The 15,852-nt window shown below is 36.4% G+C and overlaps 1 long non-coding RNA gene across 1 annotated transcript in view; it reads left to right on the forward strand.

Moving 5' to 3' along the window:
- The window catches only part of LOC127528462 (uncharacterized), a 103,420-nt gene that overhangs the window by 60,410 nt on the left and 27,158 nt on the right, over window positions 1-15,852 (forward strand). The window lies entirely within an intron of this gene.

Genomic DNA, 15,852 nt, shown 5'->3' on the forward strand with positions numbered 1-15,852 from the left:
CAGCTCATTGATAGGAGGGAAGCGGCCCATTTTATCCTCACCCGGATGAGCTCCAGGTGCTCTACCTGACGTCACGTCCTGGTGTGGTGGAAGTGTCAGGAGAGCACCCGGAAGCACTCCGGGTGACCCTGGAAGGATCATCCTCTATGGGTGTAGTGGAAGTAAATAAGTCCCGGGCTCCATGAGGCTCGGGCGCCCCCTGGCGATGGATACAGGCCTCCACGGATTTGAGCCTCCCTGCTCCCCTTCTGTGGCTCTGTTCTGCTCCAGGGCGGTTGCCCCCTCGTGGCCCGGAGGACAAATATGCCACCTCTCGGTCCCTCCGGGCATCCCAGCCGAGTCTGACCCCCAGCCATGTACGACAATATATATATCATTTATATAAAAAGCCAAATTTCTCCCTGGGGAAAAATAAACTTCTATTTATCTACAGGTATTTTCACTTCGATAAAACAAGATGTAAGAGCCATTTGCTAATTATTGAAGTTATATTAAATGTTTGCCTGTATGTTATAATCCCCACAAGTTGAATTGAATTGCTATATTCTATTTCTTGTCCCTCTGACCATAGATTAGTATCAGTTAGTGACCTGCCTTGCCGTCTGTAAGGCACGGAGGGCACATGGTTTCAAACCATACCTTAACGTGCTCAGTTGTATGTGCAGAGCCATACTTTTAGAACATACTGAATGTGAAGGAAAGCACAGTGAAAGCATTTATCCTTAAGTATAGAAACAATTGTTTAACAAGAAGAAACTCTTTTCCTTTTTTGCCTTTTATTCTACGTGTGTAACAACTCATCTATTTTCTTGTGTGGATTGTTTGCTTGAATTTTCACTGAACATTTCAAAATTAACTTTTGGACTGAGAAGTTTCTTTTGGCATGCATTTGACCCATGCTTGATCCTGCCTTACCTTCCAGCAGCTACACAAGTATTGCACTACTTTAAAATGCAATCTGAAACATAATGCAGGTTACTTTTAGTGCGTTACTTCAACTGTAGAAGTCACATATGAATGAAAGTAAAGAACTCGGAGCCCATCTATAGCTGGCTCCTGTCTTGCTTCCTGTGTCTACCATGCAGACTTTGGATTCCTGTAACCTTGAAAATTGATTTAGATGCAGCATTTGAAGGCCAGATGAATCAAATATTAGAATGAGTAGGTGCTAATGTAAAGTTTAATTTAGGTGTCATTGTAAATTACAGTACAGTGACACAGTGGTGAATTTTGTTGCCTCACTGACCTCAGGGCCTGACTTAGTGTACGGTGTGGTCACAGTCATCTTGGATTTTACACATTGTAATTGCATCTGCATTTTTTTTTATTTGTTTTTTGTCAGTCAATCTAGTTTCCTCCCTTTTTCCAAGGTTAAACATCTTTTGATTAATTTTGCATAATATAATAATATAAGTAGGTATGACTAGTGCTTTTGTGGTCAGACATTTTACATGTGCATTTTGCTTTTATGATCCTTTAGTGACGCACCCCTAATAATGGCTCTGACGTGAAACCTTTATTTATTTTATTGTCATTTATAGCAGCTTTTTCCCTAAAACAATACTTCAGTGAAGTTAACTAAAAGGTTTGTTCCTTGTGCTGCAAGATGGTCAGGTAGTGATCACTTCAAAACTGCTGATCAGTAGGCTCAAGGATTACTGTATTAATAAGGCCTACTTGACTAAATTTTAACCTTGAGCTTTAATTGTAAAAATAGCAGTTAAGTTTTTATTAAGATATTTTGAACCTTTTGGATGTGGCATGTAGCTATCTAGAACCGCAAAGTGATATATCTAAACAAATTTTCATTTCTGTTTTGAGACCAATGTGCAGAGTGAGAAAAATAAAAACAGTTGATATGTGTACCGTCACAATAATTTTTCACATCTTTCATTTTCTTGATGTTATCTTTATACATTGCCTATGGGTGTATAAATACTGGAAGAACAGGACTAACAGCTTGTATGGAACTTTTTTATTGACATTTAAATGTATGCACCTCTTGTAATAGTACATTTTATAAAATTAACCTTCCTTATTATATACCATACAAAGCGTTTAGTAGGTTGTTACCTCAGGGGATGAACTTATAAAATTACTATTTTTCTCCAGTTTTCAAAACTCTTTTTTTTTTTTACATTTTTTACAGACTTTATTTTTTAAACAAAGCACAATTCAATCAAAAAAAGCAAATGCAATAATATATTCCAAAGACAATACATGAAACTCAGCATTTAAACCTTCACCTGACTCAATAGTTGTGTGATAATAGAGTCCCTATGTAATGTGGTTCTTCATATACTGTAGTAAAACAGCAAATAAAATTCAACAGTTCATCGAAGGCCCAGCATGCATACTTTACAATTCATGCCAAATTATTAAATACTTCTGAACTGATATTCGTCAGGAGATTTCAATTTTTTACAATTTGAGAGAATACAGGATATCACTTTCCTTCTGAGCTGTTGAGGGTGGATTAGGACTCTTCTAGTTGAGCAGAATTAGTTCTTGTTCAAGTAGGGTGTATGTAATGTCACAGCAAATATTTCATAGCATAATGTTATAGCTTCTGGTGTTGATCTAATTATTGCTGTTAAGAGGAGTGACACGGGGCTGCCCGATAGAGATATATATGAAAACTGATAGTTGAATTGGGAATATCTATTTAATGTACAGTGCGAATTTCAGTTTGGTTCCAACATATCCACATGGATTATATACACTTTATAATATCTGAGAGAGGCCAATTTTGAATGTATACACTTAGTATGAATAAAAGTATTACCAGAAATATTGTGGAAATAAAATATATTGGAAAACATTAATAAAAAAAAATTCACTGACAGTCAAGAAGGAATAAAACTTCCTTCTTATGTACAAGATACACGCAAAAGAACAGTAATTAAAAATGACAAGGACATACGAAATGAAGTAACTACAAGTTTTTACTGAGCGAGAAACCGAAACAATCACAGTGGAAGAGACCACCACAGTTATCAGTGGATGTGAAGGTTTTTCCAAACATCTGGAAAAATATCAGACAAAAATATTAGACGAAGGATAATTACTGTATGATCCTAACTAAACTCAGGTAAGATGCTCAGTTTTAGAGATCTATTTCTTATTTCCAACTGCAGTGTTGTTGCTTTTTTTCATTTTCGGCCAAAACAGTACATATTCATTTGTATTTAAAATTTAACTTGGCCCTCAGATTTAGATAACCGATGACACACAATAATAATATGATTGGTTTCAGGCCAATATTTAATTATTATTTTTTTAATATTGAGCACAAGATTTTGCCACAGTCTTTATGTAAACAAATGGGTATTTTCTTTTTGGTAATTACCCAAATTAAACAAAGATGCTAAGTTTACTTTCTTCAGTATCTATCTGTAGGTAAGTTGGTCACATAGAATTTTTCTTAATGGCTTTTCTTGTCTTAATTCCCTTGTCACATAAATATTAGTGCTAATGAACATGTTGTGAAACAGTCCCACACATAGTGTATTGTCCCCAAAAAAAGGGGGGACTTAATGCTGTCAATCAAGTCAGCTGTGACAAGCAGAACCAATCAGAGTCTGCTTTCCTTGATTCTGTTACTTAACTGAATTGGATCTAAACATCGATGTGAAACCCTTAATGACTATAGTCAAGAATACTATCCCATATGGAAATTAAATATGTCTAACATATTTTTTATTAAAAAAATGAATTATATCTAACATATATATGTGTTGGTATCCAGAAGGTTGCCGGTTCGAATCGCAGTCTCAGCCAAAAGAGATCCTACTCTGCTGGGCCCTTGAGCAAGGCCCTTAACCTTCAATTGCTCCAGGGGCGCTGTACAATGGCTGACCCTGCGCTCTGACCCCAAGGGGTATGCGAAAAATATCAAATTCCTAATACAAGAAATTGTATAAGGTGAAATAAAGAACAACAAAAAATATATATATAATATATACATCATAAATATTTTAAGTGTATTTTTCAAAGTACATACTTTTTTATATAATATTGCAGTATATTCTAAAAGTATTTTATTATGTGTTTTACTGATTGAAAATATATGTTTAAAAACGATTAAAAAAACAGGCAAAAATATTTTTCATGACAATACGTAATATCTATCAGTATAGTTATGCTTATCACTAAATTCTCAGAACATATTTTTATTATATATATTTGTATTGTGACATGCAGAAAGGTTCCTTCTAGAAGATACTTTCATTAGTATAAAAGAGACACTATCGCTGTCTATTTTAAATACATATATTAAATTAAAGGAAAGAAATTAAATATGTATATCAAATTAAATGAAAGAAAATGGGCTTACTGCTATACATATTAAGTCTTGGAAATAATCGTACAGAAAGAATTATGTAATTAAGATTTAACTAACAAAAATATTAATTATAATCCATTTAAAAGAATAATTAAAACCTGCAAACAAATGGATGAAAATAGTTAAAGTGTCATAGAATTTATTTGTAGGTGCAGTTAAAACAGCACCCTTTTCATTACCATTGTCTTGCTACTTTAAGTGTGTACTAGCAAACAAAAAGAACGAAGTAAATCAATTATTTGATTCAAATATTTGAAAACAAGTACTAGTTTTATTAAGGGGCATAAAAGAATAGTAGCTTTTGAAAAGTACAGTGATCATAATTAAAAATATCTTCTACTTATTTGCATAGGGATGATCAGTACACTTCAATTAGTTTGAGGTTTATTGACTTTTCCAAGTGTTTGTTTTGTTTGTAACTTTTAACATACATTTCATGGCTCAAATGCCATTTATTCCTTCAAAAAAGTAATTTTGTTGGAAATGTATTCTCAAGCATATTTCCAGTATATCTGAAGGAAGTTTATTAATTATAATTATAATTATATTTTTCAACATACTGTAGTGTATTTCATTTTCTTAGGGGATGACATCAGTTAAATGAGTTAGTCACTTCAGATATACACATAGCATGTGCACATTTATAAATGTAAACATAGAAATATATACAGCATATCTTCTGTAAATGTTTATAAATCAGTAAACTGAGAAGGATGTCAGGACATGAAAACTTGGCAACTTTTTTTCATACTTGGAACAGAGTTACCATAAGCCATATTGTAAGGTGTAAGGGTTTATAAAAAAATTCATATATATTATGATTGTAAAGAAATAACTTTGACTTGAAAAATACCAAAAATACTTTTTAAAACAGAATGTTTAAATATTAAGCTTACAACTACATAATCACTGCATAAATTATTGAACAGTATATCTGTAAAACTGTTATGCTGTGGTGCTTTGACTGTCAGTGGATTACTGAGGACTTACTCATTTCTAGTGTACCCCCATTATTATAAAAAATGAATGGAGTCAGGGATGACTGCCATCTTGTTTACTCTTTTGCAGAAAGTTAGAATGTAAATGTTTTCTTTCAAAAAACAAAGAAACATTTTTTACTCTTTTCTCCTTCATTGGTTTGTGAATATATTCTAAATTATTTACTTGTACAGTATTTTATTCACTTTTCTGGTGTGTATTTGTCTCTGTTGATGAATATTTTGGTGTCTTAAGCAGACAGTGAATAGTAAATATCACATTTCCATCTGCTGACACGATTAGAAGCATATACTGTAGATTCAACCGTCTCACATCAAGAAAGCCAGTGAGAGTCTCACACACTGTTTTCACTGGTGAGAGGAGTTTGAAAAACTGGCCCAACTTCTGGAGGGGGGATTTGAACCCAGGGTACTAGATCCATTAGGCAGCAGCACTATCCACTGAACCACTATGCCACTTACCCACATACAGCTTTTGAGAGGGATCATTTTTCTGAGGCATATAAAAGCTATCAATACCCTTCTTTCCATATGGTATTTTTCTTATCACTTTTGTGCATTCGATTTATTGCAAACTATCCGTTCCCCGTGGCTCCACCCACACAGTAGTGAAACAGGACAAACTTTAAAAATCAATAAAAATTTAAAAAAATGTAACTCTGACTAAGTGTAAGCTACGCTCCAATGACAAACATTGGCACTGTATCTGTGTTCAACTCTGTCGGGAGAGTGTCCACTGAGCGGGGAGAAAAGTACATGGCCGTGATATCTGTGGTAATCAACAGCTACCCTCTAAAACACAAGTAGCTCTGATCTCTTTCTCAGAAATGTCAACCGTTACTCCTTAACAATCTCTAGATGATAATGTCTTTTGAACAAACAGGTATCGCTAGCTAAGCGGAGGCAAAGTACACTCCAACACGTGGCGAGAGGTAGAGGTAGACCAACTCGAATGGAGACTGGCACCCCCTCACCTTGGCCCGCAGCCTCTCGCTCGATTTTGTGCTGATGAATTGCTTCCGCAAGCAAACTACAATACTTAGCGAGATGAGAGAAGTCGCAAAATTAACCATAATGTTCAAGCAAATTATAGAAAAAAAACATCTATATAGTTCTCTCGTGAAAAGCGGACAAACATACAGACAGACAGATAGACGTTGGATTTTATATATTTGTAAATATATCTATGATTTGTGTTATCCTAATATATGAAAGCGCAAGTTTCTTACTTGAAAGATTGATTTTTTTAATAACCTTAAATAACTATCTGTAAACTGAGAACTTCTAGGCAGGTTCAGTGGAAACTAATGCTTGCACTTTCAAGAATGCACAACTATGCATAATGTGGCCCAGATTCATTTATAAATCTAAATCAACCTTTTAGCACATGTTCAAACTCCGAATAAAAACTGGCAACTATGGAAAAAGCTGGGAATTGAACCTGGGTCAAAGATTTATGGCCACACTCCTTGCTGTGATGTCCATTTTAGATAATATGAAAATCTAAAATACAAAGGATTTCATTAAAACATTACCCAGGCAATATTTATTTATATCAGTATCATTTAATTATTTCAAGCAGTTTGTTATTTTGAACAATACAGTAATAAAACAATAGTGAAAATATAGCAGCTTTAACTATCCCCATGGTTACTTTAAGCCATCCAAGATGTACCTCTCTATACATCCATCCATCCATTTTCCAACCCGCTGAATCCGAACACAGGGTCACGGGGGTCTGCTGGAGCCAATCCCAGCCAACACAGGGCACAAGGCAGGAACCAATCCCGGGCAGGGTGCCAACCCACCGCAGCTCTCTATACAGATTTACCTCATTATCCAAAGTATCGTAGAAAGCAAATTAAAAAACATCCTCAAAATGCACTCCTACATACTCACGTTGCATGATGTGCTACAAGAAGCAGGTTTACTAGTCTAATGGCTTAATTCAACTTGGTCAACATAGAGTACCAATCTACTGGTGTAAAAAATTTTGCAACTTTCAAATTTGTTCATTTTGTTGCCTTATTTCAAGCAATCTACATAAAGAGAATGGTGTAATAACATATGACATAAAAAAAAATCTGCACATTCAGATCTGCCATGTTATTCGATGAAATTCCCAGCCTGGAATTTACTCCGTTGCACTTTGGGCTTAAAGTTGAACACATTAAGGATTCTCATTTCTTTTCTCTATTTAATCTGCACCCATTTCAGCACAATTCATTTTCATTAAACTCCTCCTTCAGACACTGATGGATCTGTCACTTCTCTTATTATAAATGCCACTCGTTCCATGGTAGGGCGCCCTTGCTGTTCAAAATGGTAGCAATTGCTCCCACTGGATAATTCATCTTTACGCAAATGACCTGATGAAAACTGTGAGTTAAACATCATTTATGAGAAGTTGACTTGGTTTTGTCATCAGTGTCTGATTAATGACTAATCCTTAACTGTATTCTAAGATGTTCTGCATGTAGTTATCCTTGTGCATGGGATACGTTTGTAATATTTATGCCTCTTCATAATGGAAGGCATTGTGGTCAAGCACTTAAAGCTTTTTGTGTTATGGTAGCAATCAGCAGCCACCAAACTAATGTGAACAGTGGAGACAAATCAACAAACGAGAGTCTGTAATAGATTTTTAGCCCAGCTATACTGGAAGCTTTTACTTAACAGTTTAAAGAGCCAAAAATACAGCATGTTAACTTTAACACCACCTAGTTTACAGACATAAAGAAGATGTCTTAGGTTAGCAGAAATGGGGTTCTTAATTGATGAATGTGCTGAGAGCCTTCTCTCTGGCTAAATTCTTTCCTTGACAAGGTCTTACTCAAACTGCCCTTTTTTATTCAAGTATCGTTGCAACCAGAAATGAGAACAGACAATGCTCTGAGACATCTATACTTCTCAATGTCTTTGTTAGTGGTATGCTCCTATATTGGTTCTCTTGGGGAAGTGGAACAACTATGACACTAGAAAAAAAACCTGTTAATTGTTTCATTTAATATGAACATGCTCTAACCTGGTGGTGCTCAAATTGAATTTATGTTTATGTTCAAATTTCTGTTAACTCTTTCCTAGGCTTTGGTATTTCATTTTCTAAACCTGCTTTTTACATAATAAGCAGCAGGGTTACATGGATCCAGGATCTTCCTCAGCTGTATCAGGTGTAAGTCACAACTTACCACTTTCTATCACTGAGCACATCCACATCTTCTTATACACACAGAAAAGCAATGCGGACAGAGGGGCCGTGTGGGGACTCCATGCAGACAGTGATCTGTGGGGAAATGAAATCGGAATTATGCAGCTATGATGTATCAGCAATTTCCAGTGTGTCACCGTGTTTTCATTGTAATTATTAGCTGTACTGCATTTTCTTTTAAGGTGATGATTTTTTTTCCTTAGAAAAAAATGTAACTTGTCAGACTTGACAGCTTAATTTAGTATTCTTTTTCTCATGTTTGCCGCCTTGTATAAAGCTGATTTCTGTATAAAATTGATTTCTCTTTAGTTTTGCCAGATTTTATTGTGTATTTTATAAATAATAATAAAAATTAAAATTATAAAGATGTGTTGTGATCTGCATTACTGTCTTTGGGAGTTAAAATATCCCAATGCTATAGCTGTGTAATTGTAGTTTACAGAAGATAAATGTTAAAGTTAATCTTTGGCAGCTTCACACAAAATAACCTATAAAAATCTATATACTGAAACAACATGGGTCGCTCTCGTCATTCCCCATAACTTGTATAATGCCAAGATATTCAAAATATGCAAAAGTAGTACTTTTATTTTACAGACACAATAGACATATGAATAACTGAAAAATATAAATTTAGCAAATATACAGTGTGGTGTATGGCCGGGGCCCTTGCCTTGTTGGGATGCCTCTATCCTGGAAGGACTGGGTGAGGGAGCATATCCAGAGCATTACCTCCCCCAGAGTGCTAGGTGGCAGCCCCCCTGGGTTGCAGTGGTGCCTCAGACTCCCACAGGGCTCCATGGGAGCTGTAGTGCTGCCCTGTTGGGTTCCGTGGGTGCCACCAGGGGGTGTTGCAGCTGCTGCTGAGCCCCTGATTGCAGCTCTTCTGCCATACCCGCTGGAAGTAGACCAACAAGCACCTGGAGCATTTCTGGATGCCTTAAAAAAGGAGCCAGCAGCTACTACTCAGGGAACCAGAGCTGGGTGGGAGAAGACGAAGCTTGCCAGGAGAAGTGGAGGAAAAGAGAGAGAGAGAGAGTAAAAGAAGAAGATGAGGATTTGGTGTTGGACTGTGTCTTGTACTTTTGCTGTGCTGGAAAATGTGCTATACTTGTGGGAAACAGGGGAAAGCATTTCCCACGAGGGAAAAAGGAAAAAATAAAACGCGTGTTTGCTTTATCTGTGTCCTGCGTCTGTTTGTGTTTGGTTTGAGCAGCAGGAGCGCCCTCTGCAGGCCACAACAGAAAGCAAAAAAACAAACTGTCAACCACTTGGAGCCTGCTTTAATTGGTGTCATTTCCTGCCTGCTATTTTGCATGGCTTGTCCCATTGCCTACTTTGAAATACCACAAAATACCATATTTTATCACCTCTCACTCTCTCTCTCTTATTCACACTTTCTGTTTTTCTCTTATTTTCCTGCCAATGAGCCCTTTCCTCAGCTCACCACCTGACTGCAGATTAATAAGGCCATTATTTGTCTGGCAGGTTTTAAACCCCTCCTAAAGATCACTTCTGTCCAAGTGGTGGAATCCCTCCCAAAATGTCAAGAGAGATCCTGCTTTGTATACAGTAACAACAAGTTCAATCTCCATTTAGCAACTGCTTGTGTCCCTGCTGTCCTTAGCATTACATCAAATTAAATGTGCCACCTCAAGGAACCTCAAATAAGAGGATTCACAAAAAAGATGGAGTTGCTAAAGCAAACTAATGCCACTCATATAGCTGGTGGCATGAAGGTATATAACATAGAGTGGTCAGGTAATTTCTGATATGATTTGCGTAGCAACCAAGAGTAAATTGTAAATGCCAGACCCCAAAGACCCTTGTATTTTTAAGTACACATGTCCCTACTACAAAAAGATACAGGCAAAAAAAAAAGATTCAGGAGATGGAGTATAATCAAAATACAAAAGAAAAGTTGTTTACTGTGAATTCAGAATAAACTAATGCTAATATGCTAATACTTAAAGCCTGAAGTACACTTAACTCTTTGAGGGAGGAATATTTTTCTCCAAAAAACACAGCTTTCTGAAAAGCACACAAAGCAATGGTTTCACACAGAAAGCAACATAACATGTCTGTTGCTGCGTGTGTTGGCCACCAATTCGGCAGGAATGCGTGGCAGGCTGGCTGCCAGGCTGTCTTTGTGTGGTGGGGAGCAACAGAGGAGGTCGCGGTTGCAGTTCATCACAATCTGGTTTGTGCCTCTTGTTTTTGGAAGTGGCGGTCCTCCCAGGCAAACGTTCCCATAGGTGCGTCAGCTACATGAACCTGTTCAGCACCATGATCAGCTGGGAATTGATCAGCTGGGGACTGATCACCTGATGGCTCACATTCATTTTCAATCACTTTTATCAAAATTGGACTCCGACAATTCAGAGTCCAGTTCAGCGATAATATGCAAAATGTCGCCACCAAGTATTTTGCTTTATGCATTCGCTTCAATCTCTCACCAGTGTCGATGCTACTTTTGCTGTTGTTTGCTCCTTGCTTCTTACGCAAGCGCAGAGAATTTTGCTCGAATCATTGAAGCTAACTTTCCATGTAGCAAAGAGAGTCCAACTAAAATATAATAGCGAGTTTTATTACCATTTACAGTTGATTAGCACTGTCAACCCCTCCTTTTGGCAAAAGTTGACATCCGCCGTGAAAGAGTTAATACCTTACCAACTATATTTTAAATATCGACAAAGTCGGATGAGGGTATGCACATGTTGCCAACTTATAAATTATTGTGCCAGTGATGTCATGCAGTGTGAACTCTGGGACTCTGTCTCCCGCAATCTCTCAACCCATTGTCACAACAAACACACAGCACAGAGGTGGCACCTACAAGAAAAGCAAAACAGCACAGCAGCAGAACGAAATCAGAATAAAACTAATTATTTAAACCTATTGCGCTGGAACAATGATACCACTTGGCAAGAATTTTGCTCTGTTACCAAAATCAATATTGTAAATGTCATCCAAAAACACACAAAATGGTGACCTCCACAAATAAACAAAATGGTGATGTGAAAGTAAATAATGCAAAAAAATAATGTTAAAAATTAATAACAAGTATAAAATGAATAAGTAAGAGTAAAAAAAGTATAGAAATTATAACTACAATGTCCAAATTCCCTAATTCATAAAAAAACATTATTTGGAATGGCTAATTAAACCTTTACACAAATAATGCCCAAAAACACCATTCTCACCTTTTTATACCTGTCACCAACTCCACTGCTACAACTTGACCTTTGAATTCTTCTTTCACTTAAATTGTTGGCAAATGCTAATTCCTAAAATATAATATCGCCGATTTCCTTATGATTTAGTTTTTTTTCTTCCATCGTTGTAGGAAATAATTCCACTTCTTGTTTGTGTTTGATAGTTGAGATGGCGGCATAGTGATAATTGTTGTTGCTTCATGCATCCATCCATCATTCCTACTGTGGTTACTGTCACTGTCTATATGGACTTTTCACATTCTCTGCATGTCCACATGAATTTTCCTTGGGTATTTCAGTTTCTTTCCACATCCCATAAGCTTGCAATTAGGTTAATTGGCGTTCGCATTTTCACCCATTGTGGGCCTGCTTTGGGTTGAAATGGCTTTTTATCCAGGAGTGGTTTGTGCCCAGTTCTGCTGGGATGGGCTATAACATTCTCTGAGCCTTTAATAGAAAAGAAAATTGATATACAGTAATTACATCATGTAATAATTAGTCCTGGAATCATGCTTTATATTGATTTATGCTAATTTCTGCATTTTATATTTTTGTCAATGTTTTATAATTAAAAAAAAGACTTAAAAAAGAAGACAGAGATGACATGCTGACCCAGGTATTGTTCACATGATTTCTTCTTTAGGGACTCAGCAGTAATTAAATGACTTACACCATGTCATCTGTCATACCATGGATATTACTTTAACTAACCTTTCATTTTCCAAGTTCAAATATAACACAAAGGTTGTAAAAGAAAGTGATATTTAATAGTCTCTTCCATTCTTAGGGACCACCATTAGATATTGTCATCAGTATGGTCAACATCTGTTGTCTCACTTTGACATCTGTCTTTCTGAAACTCTTATATTTCATAGCTCAGTAATACATCAGCACAAGAGATGCATGTTAAAAAGATTCTCCTAGATATTGAGAATTACAGAAGTAAATTAATAAGGGGACACATAAAGTCTGTATTAGATTATTTAGTGGAAATACTTTTATGTTTATACAGATTTATTCCATATACATAACATTTACACATAAATAATATGTTGTTTCTTTCCTAGGCAGATATTTACTTTTTTCTTTTGATGACTTGTCCATCCATGCCTTATTTAGACATGCTTTCTGCAGTATGAGGCATAGGTGCCAAATAACATACACATGAAACTCTGGACTTAATGCCTTACAAGCACCTTAATGCTTGAATCAATGCACTGGTGTGATCACAAAAACAATCAAACAAACAAAATAACTGAAAATTAAATAAAAGCCCTTGCAAATAAAAAAAAAGAAAACCTTGAGATCCTACATGGATGCTGGCTTTGACAGTGGGCATACAGTATGCAAGTTTTTCTCTGGTTGCAACATTGAAAAACTGGGTGTCCTCTCACACTTGATCACTCATTTATTTTGATAACTGAGTCAGTTTTGAACAATTGAGCATGATTGTTCAGCAAGATCAATAGGTGAAACTTTACAGTGCAATTTGACAGTGTGGTGTATGACATGACCATTTTGTTGTATCCCTGTTTTAACACTAGACTTAATATAGTTAAGTTCGCTTCTCAGTATTCACTTAATTAGTTTTAATTTCATGACTAGCAGACATATTGTTTATGCTATGCTAAAAAGTATAAAAGCATAAACATGAAATGCTACCAGAAATGTGTAACATTTGTAGCTACTGGGCAATAACCCTCAATATTTCTTCTTTAAAGGCCAGATTACGATATTTCTCAGAAGAAATATAATGATTTGTTTTCATGCCACAACTTCAAGTTCTCCGTTTTCACTGAGTTAAACTGTTGTTTCCATACACAAGGCCTATTTCAATTTGTGCATTGCTTTTGATCAAAACCCTTCAAAACTTTGTAACAGTACAAGATTACAGATCAAAGCATTACATTTAAATTTGAATGAAGCTACCATATTTTACAGGATGTCCTCCAGGAGAAATTATATTTATGCCCAACATTCCTAATATTTTTTAATAATTACCTGTTTCAATTAAAAACAATACACTTTCTTGCAAAATTTTGTTTTGCAATAACAATCTGTAAAACCCAAGGAAAAGCAGGAATTCATCTATGGCAAGAATGTTTTACTCATGAACAATTGTATGCAGCATTTTCAAGAGTAGGGAGCTCCAGTGAACTAATAATAGTACTTAGTGACATAATACTTATGATTCATTCAGTTAACTGATGGTACTATAACTGAGGCCCATTGTCTTAGGAAATTTCTCGTACAGTATCTGCTTGTCTTTGCAAAAGCAAAGATGTCACGTGAGGAACATGTTGAGGTTAATTATTTTGAAGCCAAAGTTGAGCAGAGAGTCCTATGTGGTCACTTCCTTTAAGTGGACCACATTTCTAGCTGGCTCTCATAAGTCTTAAGAGAGCATGCAGATGCTGCCTACACCCAGTGGCAATAATGACTCAATATAACCCTATAACCATTTATCTAAGACTGGATATGTTAAATATGCCAGGTCATTGTTTTTGATAGATAGATAGAAAGATAGACAGATAGATAGATAGATAGATAGATAGATAGATAGATAGATAGATAGATAGATAGATAGATAGATAGATAGATAGATAGATAGATAGATAGATAGATAGATAGATAGATAGATAGATAGAGTTGCACAAGTGTGGTTAGGGGTTAGCCAACAGCCTCAACAAATCACGACAAAATGAGATATGCAGGTTTGAAACGGAGCAGTAATACCTCTCTCCCTTATTCAGCCGAAAACCAGAGGACTAAATATCGTACCTTTAAAAAGTCCGCCCGGCTGAAGTCCTCTTTGACTCATACAAGACGACTCCACTTCCGCAATCCCAGCAACAAGTGCTTCTCCTTCCATCCCAACCTGATTACCTCACTTCCGGTCCACTCCTGATGACCTCATGTTCGGCTTCTAATTACATCGTTCTTCATTTCCTGTTGTATACATCACTTCCTGCCATTTCTACATAAAAGACCCATCATTTCCTTGTTTCATTGTCCCCATATGTCTCGTTCTTGCTGTATTAGTCGGAATAGGATACTTGGACCGTTTGACACTATACAGGGAAATCCCCAAAATGTTTTCTTTTTTCTCTCTCTTTCTTATCATTACAATAGATAGATAGATAGATAGATAGATAGATAGATAGATAGATAGATAGATAGATAGATAGATAGATAGATAGATAGATAGATAGATAGATAGATAGATAGATAGATAGATAGATAGATCTCATTATGCTCTTTGGTGCTCACTACCTGGTGCTCTTTTTTAATACTCAGCTTGAAAATTTACTGGAAGTTCATCAACTGAACATCAACATATCTCTTTAGAATGCGGGTATTTGTAGTACAAATGCAACAATACAATGAACAGCAGATGGCTTGTGTCAATGCAATGTAATCCTGACTCATTGTACTATTTTACATACTACACCATAATAGTCAGTCAGTCAGTCATTTTCCAATCCGCTATATCCTAACACAGGGGGTCTGCTGGAGCCAATCCCAGCCAGGACAGGGCGCAAGGAACAAACCCCGGGCAGGGCGCCAGCCCACCGCAGGGCACACACACACACCCACATGCCAAGCACACACTAGGGACAATTTAGGATCGCCAATGCACCTAACCTGCATGTCTTTAGACTGTGGGAGGAAACCGGAGCACCCGAGGAAAACCCATGCATACACTGGGAGAACATGCAAACTCCATGTAGGGAGGACCCGAGAAGCAAACCCAGGTCTCCTTATTGCGAGGCAGCAGCGATACTACTGTGCCATTGTGCCACCACACACCATAATAGATTTAATCAAAATTTAATTTTGAGCTTAATATGTTTTGGAATTGTAAGGAATTGTATTGAAGTGGTTAGATGTGCAGCTTACCAGTCCTACAATAACTTATTTCAGAGATGGCTTTAAGACTCTGGCCTGATGTTGCCAGTTCAACCGTATCTACCCACATCACACACATAATCTGCAAACAAATAACTGAAAGTAAATATGAATAGGTAATACAAGAAACAACCAGTAATTAAAGTTGAATGTAATATACAGTAATTAGCATAAGTA

The sequence above is a fragment of the Erpetoichthys calabaricus genome, chromosome 6 (assembly GCF_900747795.2).
Source record: "Erpetoichthys calabaricus chromosome 6, fErpCal1.3, whole genome shotgun sequence".
Classification (NCBI taxonomy): Eukaryota; Metazoa; Chordata; class Cladistia; order Polypteriformes; family Polypteridae; genus Erpetoichthys; species Erpetoichthys calabaricus.